General features: G+C 46.3%; 1 pseudogene across 1 annotated transcript; it reads left to right on the top strand.

Moving 5' to 3' along the window:
- The first annotated feature begins 488 nt into the window (after window positions 1-488).
- On the top strand, window positions 489-11239 carry LOC310779598 (ATP-binding cassette sub-family G member 4 pseudogene; annotated as a pseudogene). The gene is made up of 3 exons: window positions 489-2463; window positions 8902-8918; window positions 10799-11239. The product of its transcript is annotated as an ATP-binding cassette sub-family G member 4 pseudogene (transcript).
- The last annotated feature ends 6510 nt before the right edge of the window (window positions 11240-17749 follow it).

A 17749-nucleotide genomic window follows, 5' to 3' on the forward strand; every position in this document is an offset into this window, starting at 1 on the left:
CATTAATGAGGGACCTGACACTAGAACACAAATGGAATGGAACCATCATTAATGGTATTGGTGACCTGCTTTTGCTTTTCCTCCTCAAAACTGTGAAAAGGGTCTAGTATTAGAGCTACAGTATTGTATGTATTAGACAATGATGTCAAACAGATAGACAGTGAAGAAGGCCCTCCCAAAGAAACTGATGAGACCACACATCGGAACACCCACGGGCCGGCGACCTAAGGAGCTGATGTCATCGGTGATGTCACTTAGCTGTGATGTCATCGATGATGTCACTGCGATTATAAGGTCATCAATGATGTCGCTGCAGCTGTGAGGTCATCGATGATGTCGCTGCAACTGTGAGGTCATCAATGATGTCATAAGTGATGTCATAAGTGCAAGATATATATCAGCAATCTTTTCAGACTGTTCTGTTGCCATTACACCTCAGAGGAGAAGGAACTTCTGACCCGACAGAGCTGTGAATCAAGAGTTTTGCTATGACAGATAAGACGGTGAAGCCAGAGACTGTGAGTGTCCCCATGGAGGAGGCCATAATGTGTAACAGCGGTGGCCAGCCTCACGCACCACCTCAGCCGCAGGAGGCGTTCATGCTGACCCGCCTGAAGAAGGTGGCGAACCAGAGCACTGGAGCACATCGATTTTCCCACCTGCCCAAACGCTCTGCCGTGGACCTGGAGTTTACCGACCTCTCCTACACCATCCAGGAAGGGCCCTGCTGGAGGGACAGAAGTTACAAAGACTTACTCAAGTGCCTGTCTGGGAGGTTCTCCAGCGGCGACCTGATAGGAATGATGGGGTCCTCAGGGTCTGGGAAGTCCAGCCTAATGAACATTCTGGCTGGCTACAGGGAAACAGGGATAAAGGGTCAGATCCTGGTGAATGGGAAGCCCAGGGAGCTGAGGTCCTTCAGGAAAATGTCCTGCTACATAATGCAGGATCACATGTTGCTGCCACACCTCAGCGTGCAGGAGGCCATGATGGTTTCTGCCAACTTGAAGATGAATGAAAAGATGGACATGAAGAAAGAACTGGTGAATGAGATCCTGACTGCCCTAGGGCTCCATGAAAGCGCTCACACTCGTACCAGCTATCTGTCAGGTGGTCAGTGTAAACGTCTGGCCATCGCCCTCGAACTGGTCAACACCCCTCCAATCATGTTCTTTGACGAGCCCACCAGTGGTTTGGACAGTGCGTCGTCCTACCAGATCGTCTCCATGATGCGTTCTCTGGCACTGGGGGGACGAACCATCATCTGCACCATCCACCAACCCAGTGCCAAGCTCTTTGAGATGTTTGACCAGCTCTACATTCTGAGCCAGGGTCAGTGTATCTACAAAGGCACAGTCCCTTACCTCATCCCCTACTTGAAAACTCTGGGCCTGTCCTGTCCTACCTACCACAACCCTGCAGACTTCATCATTGAGGTGGCATCGGGAGAGTATGGAGACTTGAACCCTGTGTTGGTCAATGCAGTGCAACGTGGACTGTGTGATGTAGAGGAGAAGAAGAAGAAGTGTGATGAGAAAGGCCAATCTGTCTGTGCAACAAAGCGCCCTCAGGACTCCAGACACATAGAGAGACATACTTTTGCCACAAGCACACTGACACAATTCTGCATCCTCTTCAAGAGATCATTCATAACTATATGTCGAGACCGTTTGTACCTCAGACTGATGTCCCACATCTCCATAGGCGTGTTAATAGGCTACCTGTACCTGGGCATTGGCAATGATGCAAAGAATGCCTTGAACAACACAGGATTCCTCTTCTTAACCATGGTCTTCCTCATGTTTGGAGCGCTCATGCCTACCGTCTTAACCTTTCCTCTGGAAATATCTGTGTTCCTGAGGGAACATCTGAACTACTGGTACAGCCTGAAGGCCTACTACCTGGCCAAGACCATGGCCGATATTCCATTCCAGGTGATTTGCCCCAGCTTGTACTGCACCATAGTGTACTTCATGACAGGGCAGCCTGCTGAGACCAGTCGCTACCTGCTCTTCCTAACCCTGTCCATCTCTACTGCCCTGGTAGCCCAGTCCCTAGGCTTACTAGTTGGGGCTGCTTCCGCCTCGCTACAGGTTGCTACATTTCTTGGACCTATCACATCTGTCCCAGTGCTCCTCTTCTCTGGATTCTTTTACCCCATTGACACCATCCCCAAGTACCTTAGGTATGTGTCTTATCTCAGGTACAGCTTTGAAGGGGTGGTCCTGTCCACCTATGGGATGAACCGTTCAGAGCTGGAGTGTCCGGATTCCAGGTGTTATTTTATCCAAGACCCTAAGAAGGTTCTCCAGCATTTCAGTATGGAAGATGCCAAGCTCTACATGGATTTCATTGTCCTGGGAATTTTCTTCCTCATCTTTCGACTGGGAACCTTACTCGTCCTCCGCTACAAGGTCAAGGCTGAGCGACTGATGGCACTTATGCAAAAAGAGTGTGACCAGTGTAGGAGTTTAGGAAGGGGAAAGGGCAAAAATGCCCCCAAGAAATCTCTGAATGCCCCTAAAAACCATTGTCCAGGGGCAGAAATTGCCCCAATATTTTGATTATTTTATTTTCATTCAATTCATTTAATTTCCATCTCTAACACAGCACCTGCAAGCTGGTTGCCAGAAAATGACAATGAAGAACACACACACACACACACACACACACACACACACACACACACACACACACACACACACACACACACACACACACACAAACACACAAACAGTGCTGTTGTTCAACTTTATGCACTAATTACTATTTTTTAAAGTGCCCCCAAAATTTTGTAAATGCCCCCAGTTTTTAGACAGTGGGGGCAAAAGTTGCCCCTAAAACATTTCTATAATTTCCTACACTGATTGCGACTACAGTGGCTAAACAGTGACATTGCTGCCACAGCCATCGGGAGCAATTTGGGGGTCAGTATCTTGTCAGGACACTTCGACATGCAGACTGGAGGAGGTAGGGATTGAACCACCAATGATGATATGATATTGTAGCGAATCGGTGTTACACGTATTGTGGGGTTTCCGTGTGCTTACCTAGGAACTGATATGTGTGGGTGTGTTCCTAGGGGGAAGGGGATATATGTGACCAGCGGCCGGGGCGGAAGCAGTCAGGCTATGCGAGCGAGCTGACCGGGTGGTTGCATGGAGAACTAGCAGCGAAGCTAGCGGCTAGGAGCTGTTGAATAAGCCTGTGAATAAAAGCCTGTACCAACTTCAAGTCTCCGGTTCCTTGTAACGAATACCCGATCTGTTACATTGGTGTCTAGGAGTGGGATCGATAACCCTCTGCGACGGCAGAGAGGGGAGAAGGTGAGAGGAGGAACGGCAAAAGAGACTGTGTGCGGTGCGGCTTTTGGGCTCCAGACCTAGCGCTAGCAAGTTAGCTACCAGGGGTGCTAACTGCTAGCTGCTAAGACCACGTGTGATGGTGCGCGAGGAAGAATGGCCATCGGTGAACGGGAGAAAAGAGGAGCTGACGACAGGGATCAGCTCGATGCTGGCGGGCATGGAAGCCCGTGTGTTGAAAGAAGTCAGACGGCTGGTGGAAGAGACTCCTGCCTGGGCAGTAGAGGTGATGCGGGCGCTGCGGGAAGTCATGCAGCGGGTGGATTTGATGAGCCCGGAGGTAATGCAGCGGGGAGAGCGGCCGGAGGAGCCACGGAAGAGACTGTGTTGGACCTGCGGAGAGCCGGGCCACGTGGCGAGGTGGTGCCGAAGCGGCCCCGGGAGACGGACCGGGTATGCGGGACAACGACATGGACAGCAGGGAGCCTGCTGGGCATGTGGCGCGATCGGACATCTAGCCAGAGAGTGTCGAGAAGCTGTCGGGGACTGGAAGACAGCGGGAGAGGAGAGACGTGCAGGCGGCGGACAGGTGAGACTTTGTTGGACGTGCCGGTCGCCTGAACATTTAGCTAGAGACTGCACTAAGAGTGCGAACGCTGGAAGAGACACACAGCCGGGGGAGCAACCGGAGCAACAGGCAGAGGAGCAGCGGAGTAGCGGAGCAGTGGAGCAGCCTGAGCTACAAGCAGCGGAGCAACGGGGCAGTGCAGAGCCGGTTGTTCTGGGCAGGAGAGTGACGTTTGAGCCGGCCCAGGCTAGCTGCTCTGCATACCAGCCAGTAGTGGCGGAGATCACCATCAGTGACGAGACAATCAGGATAATGGGGATTGTGTTGAACAGCCAGAAGGAAGGGTGTCATGCACTAGGGGATGCATGGCAAAAACAGGGAGTCCACACAAGAACGTAACGTTTTGTAATTATATTTATTGTATTAAAGTAAATAAAGCATAGAAAAATAACGACGTGTGGGATGTGAGGATATCAGTTATCAGTAATGTGTGCAGTGTATGGATGTATGGAGAATGGTGGGTGCATGTTGTATTACCTGGTGCAAAACATAACCTAACAAAAAGGGAGGTTAGGCCCTTGAGCCGGGTGGCAGTCCTGCTTGCAGGAAGGACAGAGAGACCTGAGCTGCAGCCAGGGGAGCGCCCTATATAGTCCCCTAAGCCACACCCACCTCAGGTGAGCACAATTAGGCTGACGGCCTGCTGCACTCTGCCATCACAGAGGCTTCCCTCTAGCTTACAGTGAGGCAGAGTGGGCAGGGCCGTCACACCCCCCTCCATAAAAATGATGTTCCACATCATCTAAAAGAAAAACAAACAACAAATTAGCAACCAATAAACAAATATTATCCCAACTTGACCAACCTAAACAAATCAAATAGCCACTTGTCATCTTTGAATTAATACCTTATAACCATGCCCCTGGACGGTTTACAACAGTTTACAGCTCACCAAAACAAAATAAACTTTACTGTCTGCGTTTACCCACACTTGTCTGTGCACCTGTACACTACCTACCCATACTACCTGCTTCCCCACCATCCTGCCCCCAGCCTCGGCAACCTTGGTACCAGGAGCAATTTAAGAGAGCCGGAGACAGGATAGTCTAGAATGGGAAAAACAAGCAAAAACAGGAAATGTAAGTGAACAGGATAACACCTTAATGTATACGTGACAGTGCATCTGCCATCACGTTCTGCGAGCCTTTAATGTGGCGAATCTCCATATTATAGGGCTGCAAGAATAATGCCCATCGCATTAACCTCTGGTTTGGATTTTGGAGAGACTTCAAAAATGTCAGTGGATTGTGGTCTGTGTAAGCGACCAGTGGAGTTAAACCAGAACCCAAATACACATCAAAGTGTTGCAGAGCTAATATTAGCCCTAGCGCCTCCTTCTCAATAACTGAGTAGTTGAGCTGATAAGTGTTGAACTTTTTTGAAAAGAAAGCAACCACTCTGTCAACACCCTGCTCATCTGCTTGCAAAAGAGCAGCTCCGCATCCTACATTTGAAGCATCGACCTGTAGCGAAAATAACTTATCCAAATGGGGAGCAGCCAGAACCGGAGCTGAACACAACAGCGCCTTGAGATTTTGAAATGCCAACTGACAATTAGTTGACCAGATAAATTTGGTATCCTTTTTGAACAGCCTGGTTAATGGCTCAGCCACGGACGAAAAGTTTCTGCAGAAACTCCTATAATACCCTACTAGGCCCATAAACCGGAGCAACTCTTTCTTTGTAGTTGGAGGAGGATACTCAATCATTGCCTTGACCTTATCCTGAACCATGCGTACACTGCCCTGCCCGACCACCTTGCCCAAATAAGTTACTGTGGCCCTTGCAAACTCACATTTAGCCAAGTTGATTGTCAACCGTGCCCAGACCAACCTCTCCAAGAGAGCCTTAATACACTGCATGTGCTCAGACCAGGTATCGCTGTAGATTACCACGTCATCAAGGTATACGGCACATCCCTCCAAACCAGCCACCACCAAATTCATGAGGCGCTGAAAAGTTGCGGGCGCATTTCGCAGACCAAAAGGCATAACAGTGTACTTGTATAAACCAGATGGTGTAATGAAAGCGCAAACTTCCTGTGCTCGCTTCGACAGAGGGACTTGCCAATATCCTTTTAAAAGGTCAAATGTACTAACATACTTAGCTGATCCCACTTCATCTATACAGTCTTCCATTCGTGGAAGGGGAAAAGCATCTGGCTTAGTTACATTATTGACCTTCCGATAGTCTGTACACACTCTGTAGGTCTTGTCAGGCTTACCGACCAGTAGGCAAGGTGATGCCCAGCTTGAGCTGCATGGTTCAGCAATATGGTTGTCGAGCATGTACTCCACCTCTTTGTTCAAATGTTTCTGTTTTTCAGGAGACACCCTATAAAAACGCTGCCTTATAGGTACTGCCGTTTCATCCACCTCCACATCATGTTCAATTAAATGGGTACGAGTGGGCACATCGTGCAACAAAGCAGGATAGCCGTTAATAAGAGCCACCAACTCAGAGCGTTTATCATCATCCAAATAGGCCAGATTAGAATCAAGTCTACTCAAGGATTCTGTGTTGTTCAACCGACCCTGCAAAATGACCGCCGGGGTCTCACCCTCTTCTGGAGTAGCTAACCCAGATGAAGACCCATCTACCCTGGTTGTACAAAGACAGGAATTAACACTTTCCCCATTCCCTGCTTTACCCTCAGACTCCTTTGAGTAATAAGGTTTTAGCAGATTAACATGACACATTTTAGTCTTCTTTCTACTGTCTGGAGTAGCTATGACGTAGTTCTGCTCTGTCACCTGTCTCACAACCGTGTAAGGCCCACTGAATTTGGCCTGGAAAGGAGAAGTTATTATAGGCTTAAGGAGCAAAACTTGATCTCCAGCTTTAAACTGCCTAGGCTCTGCACGTCTGTCATGAAGAGATTTCATTTTGTTCTGTGACTGTCCTAAATTCTCCTTTGCACTTTCCACTGCCAAAATCAAGCGGCGTCTAAAACCATTGACATAGTCAAGGAGACTTTTAGGGGGTTCAGCTACTCTCCAGCTGTCCTCCAACATAGCCATAGGACCACGAACCTTGTGACCAAACACCAGGTCATTTGGGCTGAAACCTGTACTTTCCTGGACTACCTCTCTAGATGCTAACATCAGCCACGGTAATCCCTCCTCCCAATCTTTCCCCAATTCTGTGCAGTAAGAACGCAACATGGACTTTAGGGTTTGATGGAACCGCTCCAAGGCCCCCTGTGACTGAGCATGATAGGCTGAAGCCATATTATGCTTAACCTGAAGCTGTTTGAGAACTTCAGCAAACATACGGGAGGTGAAATTTGAACCACGGTCGCTCTGGATGACCTTTGCGATCCCAAAAACAGACATGAACTGTGTCAAAGCTTTCACAACAGACTTAGTGGTTATGGTTCGAAGTGGATAAGCTGCGGGGTATCGGGTTACTTGACACATAACCGTGAGCAAATATGTATGGCCCTGCGTGGAACGAGGCAACGGCCCAACACAGTCGATAATGAGATGTTCAAATGGTTTCTCCACTGCAGGGATTGGACACAGTGGAGCTGGCTTAATTGACTGGTTGGGCTTACTCGTCAATTGACAAGTATGACACTTTTTGATGTAGGCTGAAATGTCACGCTTCAAACGGGGCCAAAAACAATACCGCAACACCCGGTTGTAAGTTTTCCTTACTCCCTGATGCCCAGCAACATTATTATGACATGTTTGCAACACCAATGACCGAAATTTATTAGAAACCACAAACTGAAAAATTGGATCCCCACCTAGAGCTTCTGCAGTTGGAACCCACTTGCGAAAGAGCAAGTCCTGTTGCACAAAATACCCATGTGCACTATTGTTCATTTTGTCAACCGACATGGCTTTGTCAAACAGCTCTTGCAAGCTAGGATCATTTTTCTGTTCTACAGCCAAATCCCTATGTGACATAGATTTAAACTGCTCAGGCAAAGTCAAATCAACCAGACCAGACCTCTCGCCCTGATCAACACTCTGATTCTCATGTGAGGCGGCCATGGCACGTGTAACAGCGCAAGCTGGATACACCACTGCCCCATCAGATACACTGTCCTGCTGAACATCTCCAGGCCACTTCCTGGTAATTACATTTGGTACTTGGTCAGACCAAATTCGTTCCCCACAAAGGTCGTTACCCAGGATGATGTCCACCCCTGCAACCGGCAACTCCGGTCTCACCCCCATGTGAACCTCTCCATTTACCAACTCTGAAGTGAGGGACATTTTATGGATTGGCACAGGAAACACAAACATGCCCATTCCCTGGATCAAAATGCTCTCCCCTGTATCAGTCTCAGTTGTAAACGGCAACACTGACTCTCGTACAAAGGAATCTAGTGATCCACAGTCTCGTAGCACCTTCACTGGTACTCGTTTGTCACTTCCCATCACAGACACAAAACCATTAGAAATGAATGGCAAGTATGCATCAGCAGTTTTTGACTTCAAGAGCGCACTCTGCTGTCCTAAAGGCAAAGCTACTGGACTGAGTGAATTGGCCAGTGCCACTGGTTTAACCTGTGAGCTGGTGGACCTGTCCTTAGATTTGAGGACCGGACACTCATTTTTCCAGTGTCCTGCAGATTTACAATAATGACATACACCCACTGATTTGTCATGTGTACCTGGTGTCACCCTGCTGTCGGCCATATTTTTGTAAACCTCTGGAGCACCTTTTACACGAGGAAATGTATTGAACACATTCTCAGTAGCATGAGCACTGTAACTATTCTTGTGAATTAACACGTACTCATCTGCCAAAACTGCTGCCTCAGTTGCCGTTTTTACTTTGTGCTCAGTGATGTATGTAGCAACATTAGACGGTAGAGTGTTCTTAAACTGCTCCAAGACCATGAGGTTAAACAATTGTTCAAAATTCTCAACCTCAGATGATGAACACCAGCGCGAAAACTGTGTACTCAATTCTCTGACAAACTCCACATGTGACTGTTTGTCACGTTTCCTCCAGCCCCGAGCCCTCTGCCTGTAAGCCTCTGGCACCATCTCGTATATTTTTAACACTGCTTCTTTAACTTTTGCATAACTCCTAGAGTCCATAGATGTTAACGCAGCAAATGCCTCTTGTGCTTTCCCTGTGAGTACCGACTGCACCATTATAGCGCAATCTGCATCTGTCCAATTTTGTGCCTCTGCAATTCTGTCAAATAAGAGAAAGAAGGTGTCAGGATCCTTTTCATTGAACCTGGGAAGGAGCCTCAGGCTACTGCCAATGTCCATAGATTTGACACCTCCTCCCCTTTCAGTATTACCATTATTCAATGCATCTGCTGATAATTTACCCTGTTCAATCAACTCTAGCTTTTTGCTTTCCAAATCTAATTTGGCCAATTCAGTTCGTTGTTTCATTTTTTCCAATTCCATCAAATGATTGTGTTTTAATACCAAAAGTTCTTTTTTCCATCTGAAATCAACCTCTGAATTGACCTCATCATTCTTATCTTCAACAGGCTGCAAAATGCCCTTGTCTACCAAACCACTGATTAGACTGGCCTTCATTGCTGCCTTGAGCTTTTCTGTCACTGTGATGTCATAATGTTTAGCAATGTCCAATAGCTGATCCTTCGAACAAAGATCGAGTAACCCCACTGCCGGGGACCTAATAAACTTATCTGTAGTTGAAGTCATTTTTTTTTTTTTCCCTCTCTTGCGTATGCAATTTACAACAAACAAAAAAAACAACAACAAAACCCTAAGTGTTGGGGCTGTGCCTTACAAGGTGCAGCATAACTTAAAAAAAAAAAATGGAACAAACCCCCCCTAACTTATCTAACATTCCTAAATAAACTTACCTAACTTAGCCTACGTTCGGCACTCGGGCATGAGGATTCCTCCCCTCCAGCCACCTAGTGTGACCCCCAAGATCCGCCGCTAAACAAAAACTCCACTAAGGGTAAATTAAAGAAACAAACAAACAACCAATACCCTAACGGTAAGGGCTGCTCAGGGATTTGTTCCAACTAACAAACTCTAAACTAACACCTGCAAGTCACATCCCCAACACTTACCTCCCGTTGCAAATCTATACTCTGGGGCTGCGGGCAAATGCTCTCTCCGTCCAGCTCCTAACCAAAACCAAACAAACAAACTCAAGTGTGAAACTCCCAACCAAGACAACCTAAAAAAAAACTTTTTTTTTTTTTTTTTTTTTTTTTTTAACTAAACAACCCAATTAATTAATCAATTATGTACGGACGAGCCCCCATTTTGTCATGCACTAGGGGATGCATGGCAAAAACAGGGAGTCCACACAAGAACGTAACGTTTTGTAATTATATTTATTGTATTAAAGTAAATAAAGCATAGAAAAATAACGACGTGTGGGATGTGAGGATATCAGTTATCAGTAATGTGTGCAGTGTATGGATGTATGGAGAATGGTGGGTGCATGTTGTATTACCTGGTGCAAAACATAACCTAACAAAAAGGGAGGTTAGGCCCTTGAGCCGGGTGGCAGTCCTGCTTGCAGGAAGGACAGAGAGACCTGAGCTGCAGCCAGGGGAGCTCCCTATATAGTCCCCTAAGCCACACCCACTTCAGGTGAGCACAATTAGGCTGACGGCCTGCTGCACTCTGCCATCACAGAGGCTTCCCTCTAGCTTACAGTGAGGCAGAGTGGGCAGGGCCGTCATAAAGGGAGAGACATCACCTGCAATGCTGTTACAGTCGGGGAAGCGACACTCGAGTCTGCGGGTGAGCCTGGGGGGTTACCGCCGGGGGAACCGGCCCAGCCTAACCGCTACATACCCCCCACGGTTGCACTGCAGAGAGCCGAGGTGGAGATCGACGCCGGTGGTGTTCGCCCTGCTGTCCTGAACACGCCGCCCCCTGGGGGAGCGGGACGGGAGGACGAGCGAGTGCAAGAGCTGGACGACGACGACAGGGTCATCTGGAATGTCGACGTGCATGAGTGGAAACGCAAGCAGGCGGAGGACGCTGACATCGGTCCGGTGCTCGTGTGGGTGGCGAACGGACGCCGGCCCCCTGTGGAGGAGACTCACAAGTGTTCCGGGGCCACGAAGGGACTGTGGAACATGTTTTCGGACCTGCGTCTAGAGGAGGGGATTTTGAAGAAAAAGGGGCACAGAAGCGCGGGGTTCCAGTGGCTTGTACCTAGTTGCCTGCGGAAATTGGCACTGAGGGCGGTGCACGTGGACCCTGGATCCAGTCACTTTGGGCCTGAAGAGACACTAAGCCGCATCCGTAGAGTTTACTACTGGGGAAAACAAAAGGAGGACGTGCGGAGATACTGCAGGGAGTGTGAGGGCTGCGGGGCACAGAGGGGTTGAGCGGGACTAGTGTGCTTCAGGTGGGACAGAAGCTGTAAAAGGGGGGATGGAAATGGGGTTTAAATGGAAAATTAAGGAATGTGTGAAAAAGAAAGGAAATAATGGAAAACTAAACATTACGGAGTGCCTAATGGGAAACTAGACATTATGGGGGTACCTAATGGAAAACTAGACATTACGGAGTACATAATGCAAAACTAGACATTATGGTGGGTGTAATAAGAAGGGACTGTTGTTGGAAATGTTAAGTGAAATGTTGTGGGGTTTGTGGGAATTAGAATTTGATGTGGTGATGGGAAAAATGTTGTGTTGGGTGTGTTTTGGTACAGGGGGATATGTGTGTGGGTTGTGCATGTCGCGTGGAAGCGACATTAAAGTTGGGTGGGGGAAATGTAGCGAATCGGTGTTACACGTATTGTGGGGTTTCCGTGTGCTTACCTAGGAACTGATATGTGTGGGTGTGTTCCTAGGGGGAAGGGGATATATGTGACCAGCGGCCGGGGCGGAAGCAGTCAGGCTATGCGAGCGAGCTGACCGGGTGGTTGCATGGAGAACTAGCAGCGAAGCTAGCGGCTAGGAGCTGTTGAATAAGCCTGTGAATAAAAGCCTGTACCAACTTCAAGTCTCCGGTTCCTTGTAACGAATACCCGATCCGTTACAATATGATGTAGTTATACTGTGATGATGCTATCTTCGAGACATGCTTGCCTTGTGTGATAAGAGGCTATAAATGTAACTGCCCTGAACTGATGTCTGAATGTCTATAATAAATAAAATATAGCACCTGTCATAACAAAGTGCAATAGTAAGGTGATAGAAAAATAATTAAAAAAAAATCATAGGGGCCGATAAAAGGGGAAAATACTGCAATGAAACAACTGGGATAATAATTTTGTAAGAGTGATAAGAAAAAAGGAAAAAAAGACATTGAATTCCGAATCAGAATGAGAAGTGTCCATGTCGGATTGCTTTTAAGTTTACATGGGTCGGATTCAACGAATTCACCCAAAAAGACGAACAGTAAAATGCACTCACCAGAAAAGATGACTGGTATAACTCTTCTACGGCTCACACACTCCGGATTACATTACATTACATTACATTACATTACGTCATTTGGCAGACGCTTTCATCCAAAGCGACTTACAATAACACATTCTTGTCAGCAATAGAGCAATCAACTATGCAACACAGTCTATGGCAACTACAACATCTGAAGGAATAGTGGTAAAGTTAAGTTAGTCATTTATTTCTTTTTTTAATAAAGCCCAGTGAGCACAAAACGTTTTTTCAACGTTGATTTTTAGTTTAAATCTGGGTGATATTGGGTTTGAACGTCTAAGACCTAATTTCACCCTCTTTTCAACCGGCTAAAATGCGGTTACAACGTCAACGTGTAAAAAAACACAATTTGGTTAATCATATTGTAACGAATTGGGTATTCGTCCAAGGAACTGGAGACTTGCAGTTGGTACAGGCTTTTTATTCTTGTCTTCACAATACACGCTCCTAGCAGCTAGCTTCGCTGCTAGCTCTGCAACCACCCGGTCAGCTCCCTCGCATAGCCTGACTGGCCTCCGCCCCGGCCGCTGGTCACATATATCCCCTTCCCCCTAGGAACACACCCACACATATCAGTTCCTAGCCAAGCACGGAAACACCCCAATACACGTAATTACCCGATACGCTACATATCCCCCACACAAATTTTATGTCGCTTCCACGCGACATGCACAACCCACACACATCCCCCTGTACCAAAACACACCCAACACAATATTTTTTCCCATCACCACATCAAATTATAATTCCCCAACAACCAGTCTTTTCTTTTCAGCACCCCCGTCATAATGTCCAGTTTTTCATTAGGTACTCCGTAATGTCTAGTTTTCCATTAGGTACCCCCATAATGTCTAGTTTCCCATTAGGCACTCCATAATGTCTAGTTTTCATTATTTCCTTCTTTTTCACACATTCATTTAAACATTTTTCACAACAATTCATTTGATCTAAGCCTTTTACGTCTCCTATACCAATATTGGAGGTATTGAATGTGTCTAATCTATTTTACCGACCCACTAAGTGGCGACAGTTCTCTCCAGACGAGAGAAAGCAAAGAAAAAACAGCCGCGGGGAGGAAGCCATTCTCAAGGAAATGGCTTGGCGAAAATGCTTTCGATTTCGGCTGGGAGCTGGCGGTGGGGGATTGCATATTTGCATAATAGATTATGGGTGCAACACACTTTGAAACACGGAGCATAAATAAGACCAGAATCGCAAAAGCTTCATCAAAGCTCTCAACCAAAACCCCAAGAAACGAACGAGCCTCATTCTCATACTGTAGGCGAAAACGCTTTCACGCTGGTGCACACGGGTGGTGTGTCCCCCACGGTGGGGGGTTCCAAAAATAGATTGGGTGCAAAACACACTTTGAAACACGCAGCATAAAGCCTAGAATCGCACAAAGCTTCATCAAAGCTCTCAAACCCAAGAAACGAATGAGCCCCATCCAGACTCGCCGACGAGGGGCCGCCAGGGAGGGATGCTGCTCACTGCTCAGACAGGCAGGAGAAACTGGCTTGTGACAAACTGCTGAAAGCCACCAGACACGCCCACGGAGGGAGGAGTTTGAAGGAGAGGGCGTTCAGAACTATAATAGATGTCTGATATCTCACTGATGCCAAAAATAAATGGTTAAAGTGACTGTTCTGCCTGTTTGATTGAATTTCACAAAACTGCGATTATCTCAGCTTCCTGTCTCAGACGCTGAAACCATGCTGTACTCAACGGCTAATATCTACATAACCACTAACTCTACAAACTAACTCTTTTAGACAGAGAAAGCACACATTCTATTAGTACTTTTGTGAACTTTGTATTCACAAAGTCCAAGCAGAAAATAATCCTCGGCTCTTGTAAAATGAGCCAGAATCCTCAAAAAAACCCTCTGGCAGAAGCTACCTACAGTAAAAAAAAAACGGCTGGCAGTGAATGTGTTAACAGACTGTATACGCGGCTCTGTGTGTTGAATGAAGTTAACCTCTGAAGCGTACAGCCTACAGACTATAGATGCACACACACACGCAACATAATTTTAGTCTGTTACATAATATAATAGTCTCGTGTAACGGCGTTGTGTAGGTGGTACTTGCAGCAACCCATGTTAAGGGCTTGTCCAGGGGTGGATTCGCACTGCCGACCCTCGGCTTGGGAGTCCAACATGTTAACCGCGTAGCTATAGCTCCCTATAAAGAAACAAAAATATTCCACTTCGGGATTTCCATGTTACCAGTTCAATGCAGTTCAGATAACTCAACAAAAATACTCCATTCCGGGATTTCCCTGTTACACAAGAAAAATAACTTCGACCCAAGGAAACAATTTTATCGATTTATAGAGCACAATATGAAAGTTAAACGATAGACATTGAAGACATGAAAATGGGCTGCCTCAAGTTTCTCACATGCAGCATGATCGGCTATGCAATCGGCGACAATAAAGTAATATCTGCAATCAGCAGATCGCATATTTGAGGTCAAAATCGGCCGATACAGATTGCGTGCCGATCGATCTGTGCGCCCCTAGTTCATTCTACAGTCCAAATCACCATTTGAGGCAAATTGGAAGAACTTCCGTCAAGGCGCTCGTGAGATGTTGCGTTAACAAGCTTGAAAATGGCATTCGAGAGGTCGCAGTGACCTTGACCTTTGACCTTTGATAACCAAAATGGAATCAGTTCATCCTTGCGTCCAAGTCGATGTTTGAGCCAAATCAGAAGAAATTATATCAAGCCGTTCTTGAGATATTGCGTTCACGAACATGGGAATGGCGCTCATGAGGTCATAGTGACCTTGAAGTTTGACCACCAAAATGTAATCAGTTCATCCTTGAGTCCAAGTCGATGTTTGAGACAAATTTGATGAAATTCCGTCAAGGCATTCCTGAGATATTTGAATTTGAATTTTCTTTATTTTTAATACAGGGACAGTGTACAAGAACATTAACCCTATAAAATAGGGAGAGATGCATCGTACCAGGTTATAGCAGAAATGCTATTTTCCACCCGTAGTCCCTGGGCAGGTAAAATACAAGCTTAAAACAGTAGGAAAAATAGAATCTGAAACATAGTAGGAAAAAAGTTAAAAAAATAAGGAAATTACACGTTAAGAGATACAAAACACTAGTAAACAGAAAATCCAATCATCCCTGCATCCCCATACCCACAAACCTTTAGAATACCCTCCCCCCCCAAACACACACAGACAATAGCTCTGGTGTTCGAGAGGTCACAGTGACCTTGACCTTTGACCACCAAAATCTAATCAGTTCATGCTTGAGTCCAATTCGATGTTTGAGACAAATTTGATGAAATTCCGTCAAGGCATTCCTGAGATATCGCGTTAACAAGCTTGAAAATGGCGTTCAAGAGGTCACAGTGACCTTGACCTTTGACCACCAACATCTAATCAGTTCATCCTTGAGTCCAAGTCGATGTTTGAGGTACATTTGATGAAATTCCGTCAAAGCATTCCTGAGATATCGCGTTAACAAGCTTGAAAATGGCGTTCGAGAGGTCACAGTGACATTGACCTTTGACCTTTGACCACCAAAATCTAATCAGATCATCCTTGAGTCTAAGTGGATGTTTAAGGCAACTTTGATGAAATTCCGTCAAGGCGTTCCTCAGATATCGCGTTAACGAACCTCGTACGGATGTACGGACGTACGGACATACGGACGGACAACCCGGATCCATAATGCCTCCGGCCTGGCTATCGCCGGCGGAGGCATACAAATAAAATTGCAATTTTTTCCACAACTCCGCAATTTCTGCCAGTTCCCGCAATTTTACCGCAAAAAATCACATAAAATGTTGCAAATTGCATCGCAAATTTTGAGAAAAGCCGCCGGAAAATCAAGCATTTATGATCGCAATAATCACAAAAAAACTCTGCGAAATCCTGGAGGGACTGATAGGCTACTGTGTGGTCCTATGAGGCCTGCACTCCAGGAGTGCCACATGTCTGTCAGTGTCACTGTATCTTAAGCTTTTGTCTTCATCCTTATTCCATAATGTTTTATTTCACCCACATAGGGTAGCCTATGTTACAACTAACCCAGACTATGGGGTGAGTTGTAAAATTTCACTCCTTGTGTTTGAGTCGAAACCATGCATTTTCTGTTTGTATTACAGAGACAGCAGCTACACCATTTAATAGCAGATACATGTAACTAGTTTGTATCACATTTTGAATGCATTGAGCTCCAAGACAGACTGAAATGTAATTTTTTTTACAACTATACCTGGGCCGTTTCTCAATACCAAGAATGCATTCTTGTTCTTGGGTTCTTGGGGAGAACGTTCTTGCTAGTCGTTCTTGGAAGAATGAACTTGCTAGGTCACAAGCACACATGACGCTGTTGGCAGTTTGAGACGATGCGTTCTTGAGGGTATTGCGCAATACCAGCGCAGAGGCCGCCTGCAGTACTACACAAATAAAAAGCTCAGCTGATGTAGATGCAGCCAATTGTACTCTGGAACTTTTTACCATTTTTCGCCATAAATGTTCGTAAAGTGGCACTTATTGAAACCTACTACCCTGCTTGTAGGCATCAAAAGTCATCAGAAATTAATTTAGTGATGAAATAAAACTTTAAATTGTAAAAAACTTTCCGGAGCTTATGGCGTCTTCTCTGCTGCGTTCTGCCTCTGCTTATGCCGAAATGCATGCTGGGATATCTGCCTTGCCAAGTTGACACAAGTCACCAACCAGAGCATCCTCGGTAAAGTGGGCATGTCGAGGACACATCCGGGAATTTTAAGCGTTCTTGGCGAAATGTGAACTTTGTATTGGAACAGTACTTGGGCTGCGACTGATGACGTTTCACAGGGACACAAGAACGCAAGAACACACAAGAACGCTTATTGAGGAACGGCCCTGGTCTCCCTTAAGTCAAGTTCACTTACGTTCCTCCTCGGGCTTCACTGCACGCTGTGCGGGTGTAGCGGCGTTTACTCTGCGTTGTGTGTTTTTCAGTGAAGATGCTACGAGCGGGTAGATCAGGCACGTGCACACATAGACATGAAAGGGGGCTTGAGCCCCTGCCTTTTTTTCAGTCTGTAAAAAGTGCCCTTTTTTTTTTCTTTTTTTTTAAATTATAATACATTTTTAATTTTCATTCCAACAACACATGAACAAAACAAACAGCTCAGACACATGAAAAAATAAAATAAAAAAAAAGTGCCCTTTCCTGACCATGAATGCATTTCTAATGATGCTTTGTATGGAAAGTGCCCTTTCCATGCCATCACTGAAGGCAGCATTCAAAGAGAAATGCCTTTTCCGAGCTCTCTTGGCCTTGAATGCACCATTTGTAATAGGCCTCTGCATGGAGCAGTGTTTTTCTAAACCGCCCCTGAAGGCACCAACCCAAAAACGCACGTGGCCCGTCCCCACCCACTCCAGCAGTGCGCACTCCACTCAGCCAGAGCAACCATGCAGACGGACA

Source organism: Poromitra crassiceps, assembly GCF_964638095.1.
Source record: "Poromitra crassiceps genome assembly, chromosome: 7".
Lineage (NCBI taxonomy): Eukaryota > Metazoa > Chordata > Actinopteri > Beryciformes > Melamphaidae > Poromitra > Poromitra crassiceps.